Consider the following 14,326-nt stretch of genomic DNA (forward strand, 5'->3'; position numbering starts at 1 on the left):
AGGTGGAAGAAGGCACATCAACCAGGACTTGGGACACCGTGCAGAAATCGGAACCAACCGCGACTGTGCACAAATTTAGACGAATTTGATCTCTGTGTCGTGCGAAGAACAATTAATGATTTTTATATTCAGGAAAAGAGAATTCCTACCTTAAAATCCGTGTTGCTAAAATTGCGCCAAGATATTGGATATGAAGGTCAATCATCTAGCTTAAGAAAAATATTTCGAAAACTGGGATTTTGCTGGAAAAAGGTTCAAAGCAACAGACGGATGCTCATTGAAAGAAGTAACATACACAATACATGTATAGCTTACTTGAGAGTCATTACCGGCAGTGAAAAAGGTTTTATTCCCAACGCGTTGCTGATCTTTAAATCGAATCAGGCAACCGGAGATTACCACAGAGAAATGAATTCTGAGAATTACATTCGCTGGGTTAAAGAAATGCTCCTACCCAATTTGCCACCTACCTCTGTTTTAGTAATAGATAATGCTTCTTACCACAGTGTTCAGTACGAGAAATGCCCAACCTCAAATGGTAGGAAGCAAGACATGCAAAACTGGTTGTTACAAAACAATATTCCCTTCGGTGATGGCATGTATAAAACTGAACTCTACGAACTCATAAAGTTTCATACGGGCAAAGCCAAAATGTTCGTTTTAGATCAAATTCTAGCTGAATATGGTCACACGGTCCTACGTTTACCACCTTATCATCCAGATTTGAACAGCATTGAGAAGATATGGGGCAACGTAAAACAATGGGTTGGACAACACAATGTCACTTTCAAATTAATTGATGTGTGGGAGCTGTGGAAGATTTTCGGAGATTGGGGAGAAAGAATGGAGTGATGTCTGCCGTCATGTGCAAGATGTTGAACAATACTATATCAAAACTGAAGGTTTGTTGGAGCCTGAAATAGAGCGCCTCAGTATCAGGGTTAACAGCAGCAGTAGTGACAGTGAAATATGCAGTGACAGTTCCAGTGACTCCGAAGCAGAAGATTCCTCCATAAGAGACATCGAAAGATTGGATTAAAGAGCCGCAATGTCGCCATCATACATCTGTTCCAGTTCCACCACATAAGTTTTCCAACTTTTACTAATTTCTAGGGAGACAAATTTATGGTAAATAAAAACTGAGGAGAGTGGTAAATAAAATGTTAGATCAGTGGTGGAAAAAAAAATGGCACACAATTTTTCATCATGAGAGGGAACAACATACAAAAGAGCTATAAATTGATAAACTACTTCATTTTTATATACTGTACACATGCACAAGTACTTCGAGATTTCAACTGTAATTGCCAGTAGCAGCGATTGGGTGGGGCAAGGATAGTTTACTTTTCTTGATAGACAAGGTTTAGTATTTAGAGGCCATAGTGCAGAGGCAAAAAAAAGTGGGGACCCTACACCCTCCCCCCCCCCCCAAATTGCCACCACTGGTAATTGCACTGAAAAAAAGAAGAAATTAGGAAATCCCAATTTGCAGCGTCTTCCTGATGTGATCGAAGATAAAACATTCTTCAGCTCCAAGTGGTAGGAAACTTTAGGCTACCATTTCGTTACAAATAGACAGTTTGCACGCACAACCTAGATTGCCGGTTTTTGCGTGTTTTTTACTTAATTTGATGATATTTCATGGTTATTTCGCGAAAAAGCATTCATTTCATGGAAAAGTACACATTTTGCATTACTTCGCGAATAAAACTCATGCATATTTCATCATTGGGGATGTAGTTACGTGCAGAATGTTCAAAACTGCATCTTTTTTTCACATTTCGCACATTGCGAAAATTCAATGTCCCTACTAATTACTTATTCTCGTTAAGGATATTCATTTTCGCATACGTCTTATACTGGATTACAAATGATTTGTTATCTTTAAATGCACTGCTGTATTACTAGTATTCTACTTTGTTCTCTCCAACTCTCGCTGTTACAAGCATTCTAGCAGAACAGCTGATGATCGTACGCGCATGTGCAGAGGCACTTGGTGCTGATTGGCTCTGACATTCGCACCCACTCACTTTCCCTTCGGTAACCTCCGTGCCGAGTGTTAGACTCGAAACGACGCTGCACATTAGAAACGCCAGAGAACTTCCGAACGTGCACGAGCTCTACCAACAACTGCCAATAGATGGCAGCATCGTTGGTTACTTTCTTAAAAATATACCATTCTGATAGTATACTGCACTACTTTATAAAATTTCTGTTCATGACATGTACAGTGCCTCACTTACAACTCCTGCAGTTTGTTTCTTTATATAGCATATTTGCAAAAGCTGCAATTCAATTGGATAGCGTTAATACCATAATTCATATACCTTTGTGCAATTTATTTCTATTTTGTTGTTGAAGATTATAAAGCTTCTATGTGTACAAAGAGTGAAATACAGCGTGCGGCAACGTAACTTCCTTTTTTGAAATGCGCGCCATGCAGCCTTTAGAGGTCATAGCGGGGCAGGAGTGGTCTCATTCGACAGCCGCGAGTCTAAAGTTTCGTTTGCGTCCCGGTCAGTCGCCATCATGCGTTGGAACAGTGAGGAGCGTGCATTTGCCGTCGAGGCCTACTTTACGAACGGATGTTCTGTTATCGCCAGTGGCCAGCCTGCTCCCCCGATTTGGCCTCTTGCAATCCCACATTTGTTACCCTCCAAGACCTGAAGGCCAACATCAGTCAAGAAATTGCCAACATTCCTGCTAATATGCTGGTTCGGGTCATGAAGAATGCCAAAAATCGGCTTCTTCAGTGTATGGACAATGGGGGGCATCACCTCCCTGATATGATTTTCAAAACTGTGAGAAACATAACTTTAGATATGTACCTACAGTGTAAAAAGACCATTAAACAATTCTAATTCATCACATGGGTTTTATTGCATTCCGAAATAAGGAAGTTATGTTGCCGCACCCTTTATTAGTGTGTCAATATATGTTGTAAAAAACAAACTGTATTGCCAAATTCGTTGACTCTGTACAAGCCTTTTCATGTGGTCCTTGAGCAAAGTTTTCTTATCAAGAGAGGAAGATGTTTAAAAAGTTCTTACAAATTTAAGACTGGTTTGATTTCTGAAACTTGATGCTAAAGAATAAAACTAAATTTTTTATTCAGTAATGTAATTTAATTCTAGGCCTATGTATCATTGAACCTTATAATTCATTCATCCATAATATTTTCTTTATAGAGTTTAGAGGGATTTTTGGAAGGCCCTCACTTCTTTTCATTAATGAAAATGTATATCCTTAAGAAAACATTTGTGTTTGTTACAATTTAATGACATCTTGTAATCATCATAGAAAACATTTTTATTGAATTTTAAACTACTTTCTGCTGAAAATATGTTACTTTAAGCTCTCCATTTACAGCAACCAAGCCTCAAAACCTGCTTAAAAATTAACTTATACCCTGTCCCGGGAATCTTTGGAGCGAGTGAATTAAAACGAGTCTCTGCACAAGGAATGACTCAAGAGGGCTTGACCAATAAACATGTGAGAGGGAAGGGGATTGCATGGAGGAGGAAAGCGACTGCCGCTACCAGCCGTTTGCAGGAGTGTATTCTACTTTGCTCCGCCCATTCACTCCCCTGCTCTACCATTATGCTCCACAGATTACCGAGATAGAGTATAAAATGATTAGGCACAAATATGGAAACAAATACAATATACGTTAAAATATCAACTGAACTATATTTCTCTTTCCTTAAATGCATTACAGTAATTACAGGAAGTAAACCAAATAGTTTATTAAACGCTAGGAATCACAATCATGTCTGTACATGCTTTTAAATTTTTTTTTCCCCCATGGCAATACATGGTGTAAAAATTAAGTACAATCTACAATAGCATCAGTAGTTAGAATGTTTGTTCTTGTTAAGTATTCTGTTTTGTTCAATATTTTGTCGCAAAAGATTAAGATCTAATAAGGTGACAGCAACAAAATTTGAAATTGCTTTTTGTTGGTGCCAACTTTGAATTAAAATAGCAAACTTCATAAGTTACGAGTTATTTGTTGGCCTTTCAAGTTATTATTTACATTGCCCAACATGTACCATGCATTCACACTTCCACAAACACAAAAATATACAAGTGTGGATAAAACATCTCATTTACCAGCAAAATATATATTATCTTAACAGAGTGCAGTGTTTACAAACACAAGAGGATATTTTTCAAGCACAAGTGCTGACTACAAACTACCATAGTTTTTTTTCACCCATTTATCTATCATTCCAATAATTTTCTATGAATTTAAGTACTGTCAATAATTTGTTAATCTGGTTTTCTTACTTGAATTAAAAGTTACAGTATTGTTCACAATGTTATTTTTGTAAAAATCTTGCTTCAGGCATATACAGAATTTGATGCAGGTTAGCATTTTGTCTATGCAACTATTTTTATTAACCTTTCATTTAACAATGAACACACCAGAGCTCCTTGCACAAAAATCCAGTCTATTTGAGCAATCAACAACCATATGAAAGCTGATCCCTATTGTTCTAAAGTTAATAATTAATAGTATTTTGAACAAAAGTCACTGGTGGCAAGTTGCACTGGATATTAATTTTTTCACCCAATTGTAGTGTTACATTGAAAGTTAGTTTCGTATTTGTGAAAACTAATTCAAAATTAAACAATGCAGAACAAATGGACACTTTGAAGCATTTCTTTGTTTAAATTATTGTACTTTCTACAATGACTAATGTTTGGTAAAAGGAGTTCCATATCACTTTCCAAGGTGAGATATTAGTATCAGTTTTCTGGAACTGCCTATGTTATATTCTGGACAGTAAGGCTGAATTTATACACCCTATATATCTTTCTTCTTAAAGTAAATCTTGGTTTACTTATATTGGACTAAAAATGCATGGAATATATGAACTTGTGAGAAGTGAAGCAAGTGTGGCAAACCAGCCATTTGTAGAAGCATGCACTGGTTCGCTCACCAACTTGCAGTTATCTCCTTCTCTACCGATATGTGTGGCCTTACTTCATAGATTCCTGCTGGGAGAGAGTATACTCAACCTAATTAGTAGGTCTTCCCGATGGCATAGTGGTAATGTTGTCACCTTGTAATCAAGGGGTCCCAGGTTCAATGGAGGAACTTCTGCCCACACATTTGCTTAATAAATGTCCATGAGAAACACTACTTATCTTGAGGACTTTATATAGCTTAGACTTAGCTAAGTACAATGATCCTTTTCAAGGCAACACATGGGCTGTGCACTGAGTTCCACTCTTATCCATGTTTCCCCCAGCTTTAAAGATTCAAATGAAGGATAGTTTACAAATTCACATGGTAGGATGCTCAAAATGTGATTTGCAGGTGGAAGACAGAAAATCCTAATTATCATTCTGAAAAATCAATTCTATATTGTTATAAAATAATTTGCAAAATAAAGAATTTTGCAAGCATTTAATCTGCTTTCATTCAATGTCATCCATAGGATTATTCCAGGCAGGGAAAGCAAGATTACCCCATCCTCTGGAATCAAGTTTTAAATTCTAGCATTGTTGCAGGAACCTGTATCAAATATTTCTTTAAGTCTTTAAAATATTAATACCGTGGCAAAATTGGCATTTTTCAAAAAAAGGAAGGTTTTGCTTTTAAGAAAGATGCTTGTGGAAATACAGACAAAACAAATTATATGAAAAGACTAGAAATATTTGGGTTGTAGATTTGGCAGATGATTAGATGCCCATACCAGGATTCGAATCCAGAACTTTCAGATCAGAGTCTAGTCTACGAGTTGAATACACTAATCTATGACTTGTTTAGTGCTCAAACATAGACTTCTATACTATACCCTTCAATGCATAGATAATTCCACTTCTAGAAACAAATTTTGAAATGTTTGATTCGAAATATATCCTCAGCACGAAACTAAAGGTACGGTAAAGTTCCCCGTGCATATAGCACCGTACCATGAAGGCACATTTAGGGAAATTGGAGGTAGGGCTACACATATTGATCTAGGACATTTTGGAGGTGATGTGATTAGCACCATGCTCCAGACGCCCTACCAACTAGACCACTGCACAAAACTAAGAGAAGAATATGCCAATTGCTTTTTTGCTAGCAACTGTACGAAACATGCACCCAACTAGTGACCACGCACAAATGCTTCAAAGTGTCCATACAGAGTACAACCTCTCAACACTCCCTACATGTTTGAGAACTATTAAAGAAAAAACTCAAAGTAATTCCTCTCCCCCAATCACTTCCTAGTTTCACACACAACAGCACTACCCGTCGTACTAGTTAAATCTGAACGTCTATGTACATTTCAACTATAGCGATAGTAAGTATCTACTTACATAGTTTATCTGCAACAACCTCTCTCCTAAAACACACAAAATATTACTGGTAACAAGTGCAGGAGATGTGCTTTTTTTTTCATTCATAACACTTTTTCTTCGATAAATACAAATCACACGCAAACAAAACACACAGTACAACACAACAATCACAGGTACAACAATTTCACAATAGACAACAGTCTCCCTTGTTTCAGAACCACAAATCACACACACTTCTTAACCATACTGTAGTGATAATTACTACGGAAGTAAAGCATTGCAATAAAAAATATAAATATGCGAGAACAAGGATTTTTGTATAGTCTTTTAACTCTTAAAGCTTAAACTACTGTAATAAGATACAGTTCGCTTGATCCCCATTTGTGAAAACTTACTTTCCAGTGCCCGCAAAGTAACAATGACAACAAAATTAAGAAATTCCATGTAGTTGTACTTGAAATACACATCCCACATTTTGTTTATTTACTTATAATAAATACTCTTCCCTCCTTATGGAAAGGAAACATTTGAAAGTGATGTATGTTTACGCTCAATGTCAATTAAAAACCTCTACAAAATTATTGCTTTAACTTAAAACCATAACAAAAAAAAAAACTTACAAAAAAAAACGTTTTATCAAAAATAATTACAATAAAAGTTTACTAGTGTCGCACAAGATAATTCTGGGAGAATATAGTGCCATCTTTGCAGTTAGAAAAAAATAAACCTTCATATTTCCCAACAGAAATATTTACGTATTGTGCGAGTTACTCACTGTATACTATAATCTATACAAAATTTGTATAAAATAGTTATACTTACGTGAGTGAGTGAGTATAGAGTTTCGAAACTACGTTTCGGGGTTTGACTGCCCCTTCTTTAGGATTTTTAACTGAGGGTTTTAAAGGAACGGTGAACACTCTTGATGCAGCATAAAATGATATTTGCCTAGAGGAAAAAAGAACCTGAGAAAGGGGGCAGTCGAACCCCCAAACGTACGTTCTCACTCATGTAAGTATAACTGTTTTATACAAATTTTGTATAGATTGTAACAGAAATATTACCCAACGACATTTGTAAAGTCATTAATGTAACGCTGCATTACGGTACTACAATAAAATTTTAATCTCAATGCAACGGGGAAATAATATAGCCGTGCCGGAAAGGTTCAGGACCGTACTTAAAGCAAATATCCTCTGAGCACGGTCTCGCAGTTCAGTCTTGAAGTTGTGGATTGGAAGTGAGTGACTTTCGAATTGCACTTCGACTGCAGCCCCAAATACGGTCAGTAGATAAAACTAAGAATACATTGTCCCCCCCCCCCATTATAAACACTTATGTTTCACCATAGAAATCACACAGCAGCATTATACTTATACAGTGCTTTTCACGGTCAAGTCATCCAGTGGCAGCTAGAATGCCGGGCAGTTAGAGCACGTTTGCCGGTATTTACATCTACACCTTTACACTGACTTTGGTATTGGACGTGTCAGTGCTTCAGTATCCAGATAGCTGTGTCCAGTTTGCACACGTTTGTGAAGTGATAAGATGTTAACAAGTGTTTTAGATTCTTTTGTTTTAGTTTACATATTGTAGGAGATTTCTGCAGTGTAATAATGCCACGCTATACGTACAATTTAAAACAATGAATTTTTATGAACAACTCGTATGTAATTTAAAAATTCTTGTAGGGAAGTTAGAAGGCATTTTGAAGCAGAATTCCCAGATGTTCCTGTTCCACACAGAGACACCGTTCAAAAACTTGTGAACAAATTTAGGGAAATAGGATATGTTCTTGATATGAAGGGAAGGGTAAAACAGCATGTGCTTACAGAGGAGACACTAGACGACGTTGGAGCCCGATTGGAACAGACTCCTCAAAAATCCCTCGGGTGCCATGCACAAGAAACAGATATTTTAAAAACGCCTGTGTGGCTAGCTACCAAGCTTTTAAACCTGAAGCCACACATTAGAAGAATTGAAAAAAAATATGAGGAGAGAAATTGAAGCAATTTCGGAAGAGGAACTGCTGCATGTTAGTGAAAATTTCATAAAAAGATGTCGTAAATGTGTGGATGCAGGAGGACAACACCTCCTGCAACAAGGTACGTACTAATTTTAATTGCAATTTACAATGTAATTGTACGAGCTTATTTCATTACATAGCTAGCTGTTCCAGTTACGCGAATGTTGCATCCAGTTTGCCAGCAGACGCATTGCCACCTACTGCATGGTCACTCAATTGGCGCTTTCAAACCTTACTAGGTGACGTCACTGCCCAGCGTGCTAGCCGTCGTTCCACGGACAATTCGACCATGAAAAGCACTATTTCCACACAAAAGATTTTGACTTCCGTGATTTCAAACAAGTGAACGAGCATAGCAAACAAGTGAGCATTGTCGCCTACTGCATGGTCGTTCAATTGGTGCTTACAAACTGCACTACGTGACGTCACTTCCAACAAGACCGTACTTCAAGCTTGATTTCTGGACCTTTCCGACACAGTCAATGTACAAGACAGACACATATGTAGGCTAAAGTTACTCAAAAATTTTCGAACAAATTAAAAAAGCAACTTTTAAGTATTATAGTATATGAAACTAATAGAGATTCTATGAAGATAGTAGAGAGTAATATCTTGTAGCATCTGCAACACAACCTACTGACAGAAGAACTGAAGAAATTCATAAATTATTACACAGGATATAAATATTGGAAAATAGAACAAGAAGCTAGTAATTCTAAATCAAAATACGACAGGAAAAGAAATGCCCATAAAAACATTGAAAGATCAGAAAAAATATCTGTATGTTTAATAAAAAAGGCAAACAGGTGTTCAGAAATCACACAGCAGCATTATACTTATATTTTGGGTTATGAAGTATAATGGTAAAATGCACAAAATAGACAGAAAATTTAATATGCGTTATACAGAGCACTGCAAGAACTTTCGCTACTGATTTTAGAAAAACTGATATATACAAATTTGAAGACATGGTTAATTAATATTTTACATGGTTAAATATTACACAGTAGCAACCTACTGTAGATGGAAATTTTAGTGTAAACTACAATTAGAAACTTCTAGTGTACTTTTAAGGTTTTCCATGCAAATTTTCTGGAAATACTGTTAAAATTCAGAAATGTATTCATTTTTGCACTTTTTCACAAAGCAACAGCAGCATAGGTAGTAGTCGTTCCAATACATTTATAGTAGTATGGATTAATGATTCAAATTTATTTGTGCTTAAAAAACTGAGTTAGTAAAAATAAAATACGGAATGTATATTTTCAATGCAGAAACATGACAGTTTCTTAGTCAAAAGTTTCAAGCAGCAAAAACTTACTGTTATTTTTTGTTCTTTACATAATGCATATACAACAATATCTAAATAAGTACCTTTATAATTGAAAAAGTTACAAACATGTCTCGCGTACAGCTGGGGCAAGCTGTTTTATACAGGGTGCCCAAAAAAATCAAACACAATACAATGGTTCTACATTTTGGGGGGCACCCTGTACATAGCAGTTTAGCAATTGGAATGTATAATTTTTTCAACAAAAAAGTAAACATGCAACAGAAAAACAACAACACAAGCACCCATATCACATAAATACTCACAAACAGAAGCACACATTGTTCAACACAACTCTGAAACAGCATGGAAACACAAAATCAACACTCGCACGTACACTGGAGAGAGAAAAAAATAAACATTAATCGCAAATGTTTTTACCTGTACAATAACCTAATATTATGGACCCTTGAAATACGCACTGTACTTTTCACACAGTAGCGGAAATAAAGATAGCGTGCAAGTAAGAAAAAAGTAACTCCTAACTCCACCTCCTGCGTTACTCACACTCGTCACGACTTGCTCACCATGAGGCACTTATGCACGACGGCACAGAAACTAACCCTTTCAATTCAGTTCGTACGCTCCTTGAGCAGCGTCTAGCACACAACGGAACCAAAAAACACCACGCAGCTAACGAGTGCTTGAAATAAAAATCAAATTTCTTCCATTTTCTTAATGCCATCAAGACAGACCTCCGCAGGATATACAGGGTAATGAAGAACAGATTCGCTCGGAATGTAAAAAGAAACCTAGTGTTGTGTACAAGAACATCAGATCACGTTTTACTTTCTTTCTTACCCTGTTTTATAAACAACTAGCGCAAGCAGCTTTGAACAAAAGTAGAACATGTCTATTTAAATATACCTGTATGAGATATGGCTAGAAAATAGTTTTGGCCTTTTTTTCATCATGTGATACATACACATTGTACTTGCGAGAATGTACATATTTCTCTATTAGTTTGCAACACACTATTTTTTCCGTTTAAATTGAAAACAACATAGCATATAATTCATAAGCACAGTACTGTGACTCTTATACATAAAATGAAGTTTTGGGCCAACATTTGTTTTGTGTATTTACGCTTATATACAGTTTCGAGTCAGCTTTTACATCACACAATTTCACACCAGTTCATAGGACAGTGTATGTTGTCTTCGTTTTTATATGTTACATATTTAGCCTTCATTAGAACTGGTGCTGTAACAGGAATACTGTCTGCAATGGATTCTAGTCAGTAGTGTTGCCATCCTCATTGCTGCAGATGTCAACATCTTTGGAGACGATCGGTTAAAGTACTCTATGGAGGAATACAAGGAAATTTTAACAGCATTAAATACAGAGGTTTTTAATGTTTTGATGTGCGCTATGATTTACTTAATCCTTACCTGTGTATATCGTAAAACAACGCATCCCATGGATCGATGCCCTGCACCTCCACCACGTAAAACAACACTCTTGAGTGCAGTTTACCACCATGAATAATACTAAATCACAGTGCGTCAACATAAACTTAATGGTATGGGGATCAAACCATGGGATGCGTTACTTCCCAACAAGTAGCTTAGGCTTCCATAGGGGATGCAAAGGCTGTACAATTAACATAATCTAAACAACACTGAAATGAAAGGTGGCACACACAGATTGGTTTAAATACCTTTACGACTGAACCAGCATATAATTTTTTGCATCCAAGGACTACAATTTTGTACAAGTAGGTACATCTGTAGTATAGGTAGGGAGACAAATTTATGGTAAATAAAAACTGAGGAGAGCGGTAAATAAAATGTTATATCAGCGGTGTAAAAAAAAAAAATTGGCACACACTTTTTCATCATGAGAGGAAACAACATACAAAAGAGCTATAAAATGATAAACTACTTCATTTTTATTTACTGTACACATACACAAGTCCTTAGCTGTCCAACCAAAAAGAAAACATCACCACAAAATCACTTAATTTCTAAATTGCATATCTCAAGTGATTTATTCATTGTATGTATTTAAAGGATATCCTTGCTGTCCAACAAATAAAATAATCACTACTGCACATACACAAACACATGTTGAAAATCACATGATGATAAACAAAATTCATTCATGACTGAACACAAATGCGGGAACAGACTAATCTTATCGCTGCTACAGCTAGCAAGTTCAACGAAACTGGAAGTTGAGTAGAAATTCGGGGGAAGAAAGGAATGCAACTTGACAGGGAGCGAATATTTCGAACCGAGTTTATGTGCATGGGAAATCCCAATTTGTAGCATCTTCCTGATGTGATCGAAGATAAAACGTTTTTCAGCTTCAAGTGGTAGGAAATTTTAGGCAAACGTTTCGTTACAAATCGACAGTTTGCACGCACAACCACGATTGCCGGTTTTTACGTGTTTTCTACTTAATTTGATGATGTTTCATGGTTATGATATGATATTTCACATTTATCATTACTTCACGAATAAAACTCATTCATATTTCATCATTGAGGGTGTAGTTACGTGCAGAATGTTAAAAATTGCATCTTTTTTTCACACTTCGCAATTTTGCACATCGCGAAAATTCAATGTCCCTAAGTATAGGATATGTCAAATAGAAATACATGATAATAAAGTTTGGTAATTTTTACGTAAGATACGCACATATATATTGATGTATCATAACCCTTGCATATAAAGATATTATACGTGACAATTTCAGTTTCTCATTACATACACACAAGACCTTGAGTCATTCACACTCTGACCATTAGATATGTCTGTATGCATTCAAAAGATGAGTGTTGCCTCTGTATATTCTTGTAAGCTGTAAAATGAATGTTTAATTAGCATGGTTTTGATTTTATTTTTAAACCTTTCCACTTTTGATTCATGTCTTAACTCTCTGGACAACTTGTTATACAGGTCAACTGCTGAGTTTCTAGGTCAGGCTATGGATATCTTCGTGGTCATTTTCAATAAAAGGGTTTACCTGTCTCGTGCAGTAAGCCTCGTCAGATAGGTGGTCCTTAATCTCACACACTAAGCAGATAGGAAGGGAGAAGAGAATACTAGTGAGAAAATGGAAAGAGGCCAAGGAAATAGAGAAGAAAGGTGAAGAAGGCACAATGAACTGGAATGGGGGACTGATGATAAACAAAGAATGGAAGAATGTGTTAGAAAGAGTGGAAAGGACAAGAGAGAAAGAGGAGAGAAGAAGGAAGGAAAAAGAGTGTGAGATAAAGAGTCCAACCACATTCTAGATGGAAGAGAATATGTTTAGCCTTTTAGGTGAAAGTACATTTGACAGGGAAAGCCACCTGCTAGAATGTTCCAGAACACCTTTCTAATAGTCTGGAGGGGAGTAATGTTTGTGTATATATATCGTCCTGTTTTGTACCTTGTTTCATTTGTACTTGGTACAGAGTCTGAAGAAGACCTTGCTAGAAGGTTGAAACGTTAAGTTTAGTTTATGTTTTATAATAAAATTAATTTCCGCTTTGGTCAGCATATTCAGTTTTTCACATCATGAAAACAAGGCTTAATGGTGTTATAATAGAAAGTCTGTTTAACTGGTTGTCAATTACTTAACTCCCTATTAAAAGTCTAAAACTGAGTGTTAATCCTGAACTTTAAACGACAGACTCGCTCCCAACTTTTCCATAAGATCAACCCTTTCTCCCTCTTAATGCAACAACTGATCTCTATCCCAAAAACAATCCCTTCTTAACCTCTCTCCTGCTCCAAGCATTCAGTCATTCCCCGTAATTAATTCTCCCTTCTCTTACCATGCAACACTCCCAAACAATGCACAATACCTCCTATCTTATTTGGCACATTCTTAACTTTTCTGCCAGCTCTAGAATGACAACTACACAGGAATGTTTAAGGATGCTACGATATACAGAGTTTCCATGTAACATACAGAGTTTCCCCGTAATGTGTTGCAGTGGGAAGGGTCAGAAGTCCACTTCATTCTCAGGCAGGTTAACCTATGTTTAGGCACGTAGGTGACCAGCGTCGCCAACAATATTCATTACGATTAATTGAATCTTGTTTAAAGTCCACTTTTATGCACAGATTGAAACCGACAGTTTAAAGTGGGATCCAGACCACTGGATATCTAACCTAGGATCCCTTGGATATTCATTATGAGTTTGCAACACTGAACTATACTGCGCATATTTATGTGGAGCTGAAAGTTCTTTCTTTGACTTCGTTCCAAGTTCAGCTGTGTATTTCTGCTGCACCCTTAAGTGACATTATACAGGGTGTTTCACTCGCTCTCAGTCCCTGATTTTCGCTTATGAAAATCAAACTATTGGTCATATTGTAATGAAATTTGCTACGGACACAACTTGGTTTATGAGAAGTACAGTGATGTCACAGCAAGTGTTGGAAGTGGTCAAAGGCTGTCCTGCAGTTCCGTGATAGTCCATGGCTTGTTGCGATAAGAGCTTTCCTTATCCAGTGCACACAGAAAATTCAGATTATATAGGGTGACCATAATATTTTGATGCAAAAACGGGACATCCCAAGATCAGTTTACCCCTAAAAAAATCGATTAGGGCTCATTATAGAATCACTGTTATTATTAATGTATTATTATTTACTAAGTATGGGTCCCATAAATGATACATCAAACAATAAATGAAATATGAGCTCCCCTTCTCAAAATATATTAATTATTAT

At 36.5% G+C, this 14,326-nt stretch overlaps 1 protein-coding gene across 1 annotated transcript in view; it reads right to left on the reverse strand.

Moving 5' to 3' along the window:
* Positions 1 to 3,700: 3,700 nt before the first annotated feature.
* Tmep (Transmembrane endosomal protein) overlaps positions 3,701 to 14,326 on the reverse strand; it is a 142,598-nt gene continuing 131,972 nt past the window's right edge. The window contains exon 10 of the mRNA XM_083136610.1: positions 3,701 to 10,959. The gene's annotated coding sequence lies outside the window, so the exon portion shown is untranslated. The remainder of the gene's footprint in view (positions 10,960 to 14,326) is intronic.

Source organism: Lepisma saccharinum, chromosome 15 (genome assembly GCF_977018435.1).
Source record: "Lepisma saccharinum chromosome 15, izLepSacc3.1, whole genome shotgun sequence".
Lineage (NCBI taxonomy): Eukaryota > Metazoa > Arthropoda > Insecta > Zygentoma > Lepismatidae > Lepisma > Lepisma saccharinum.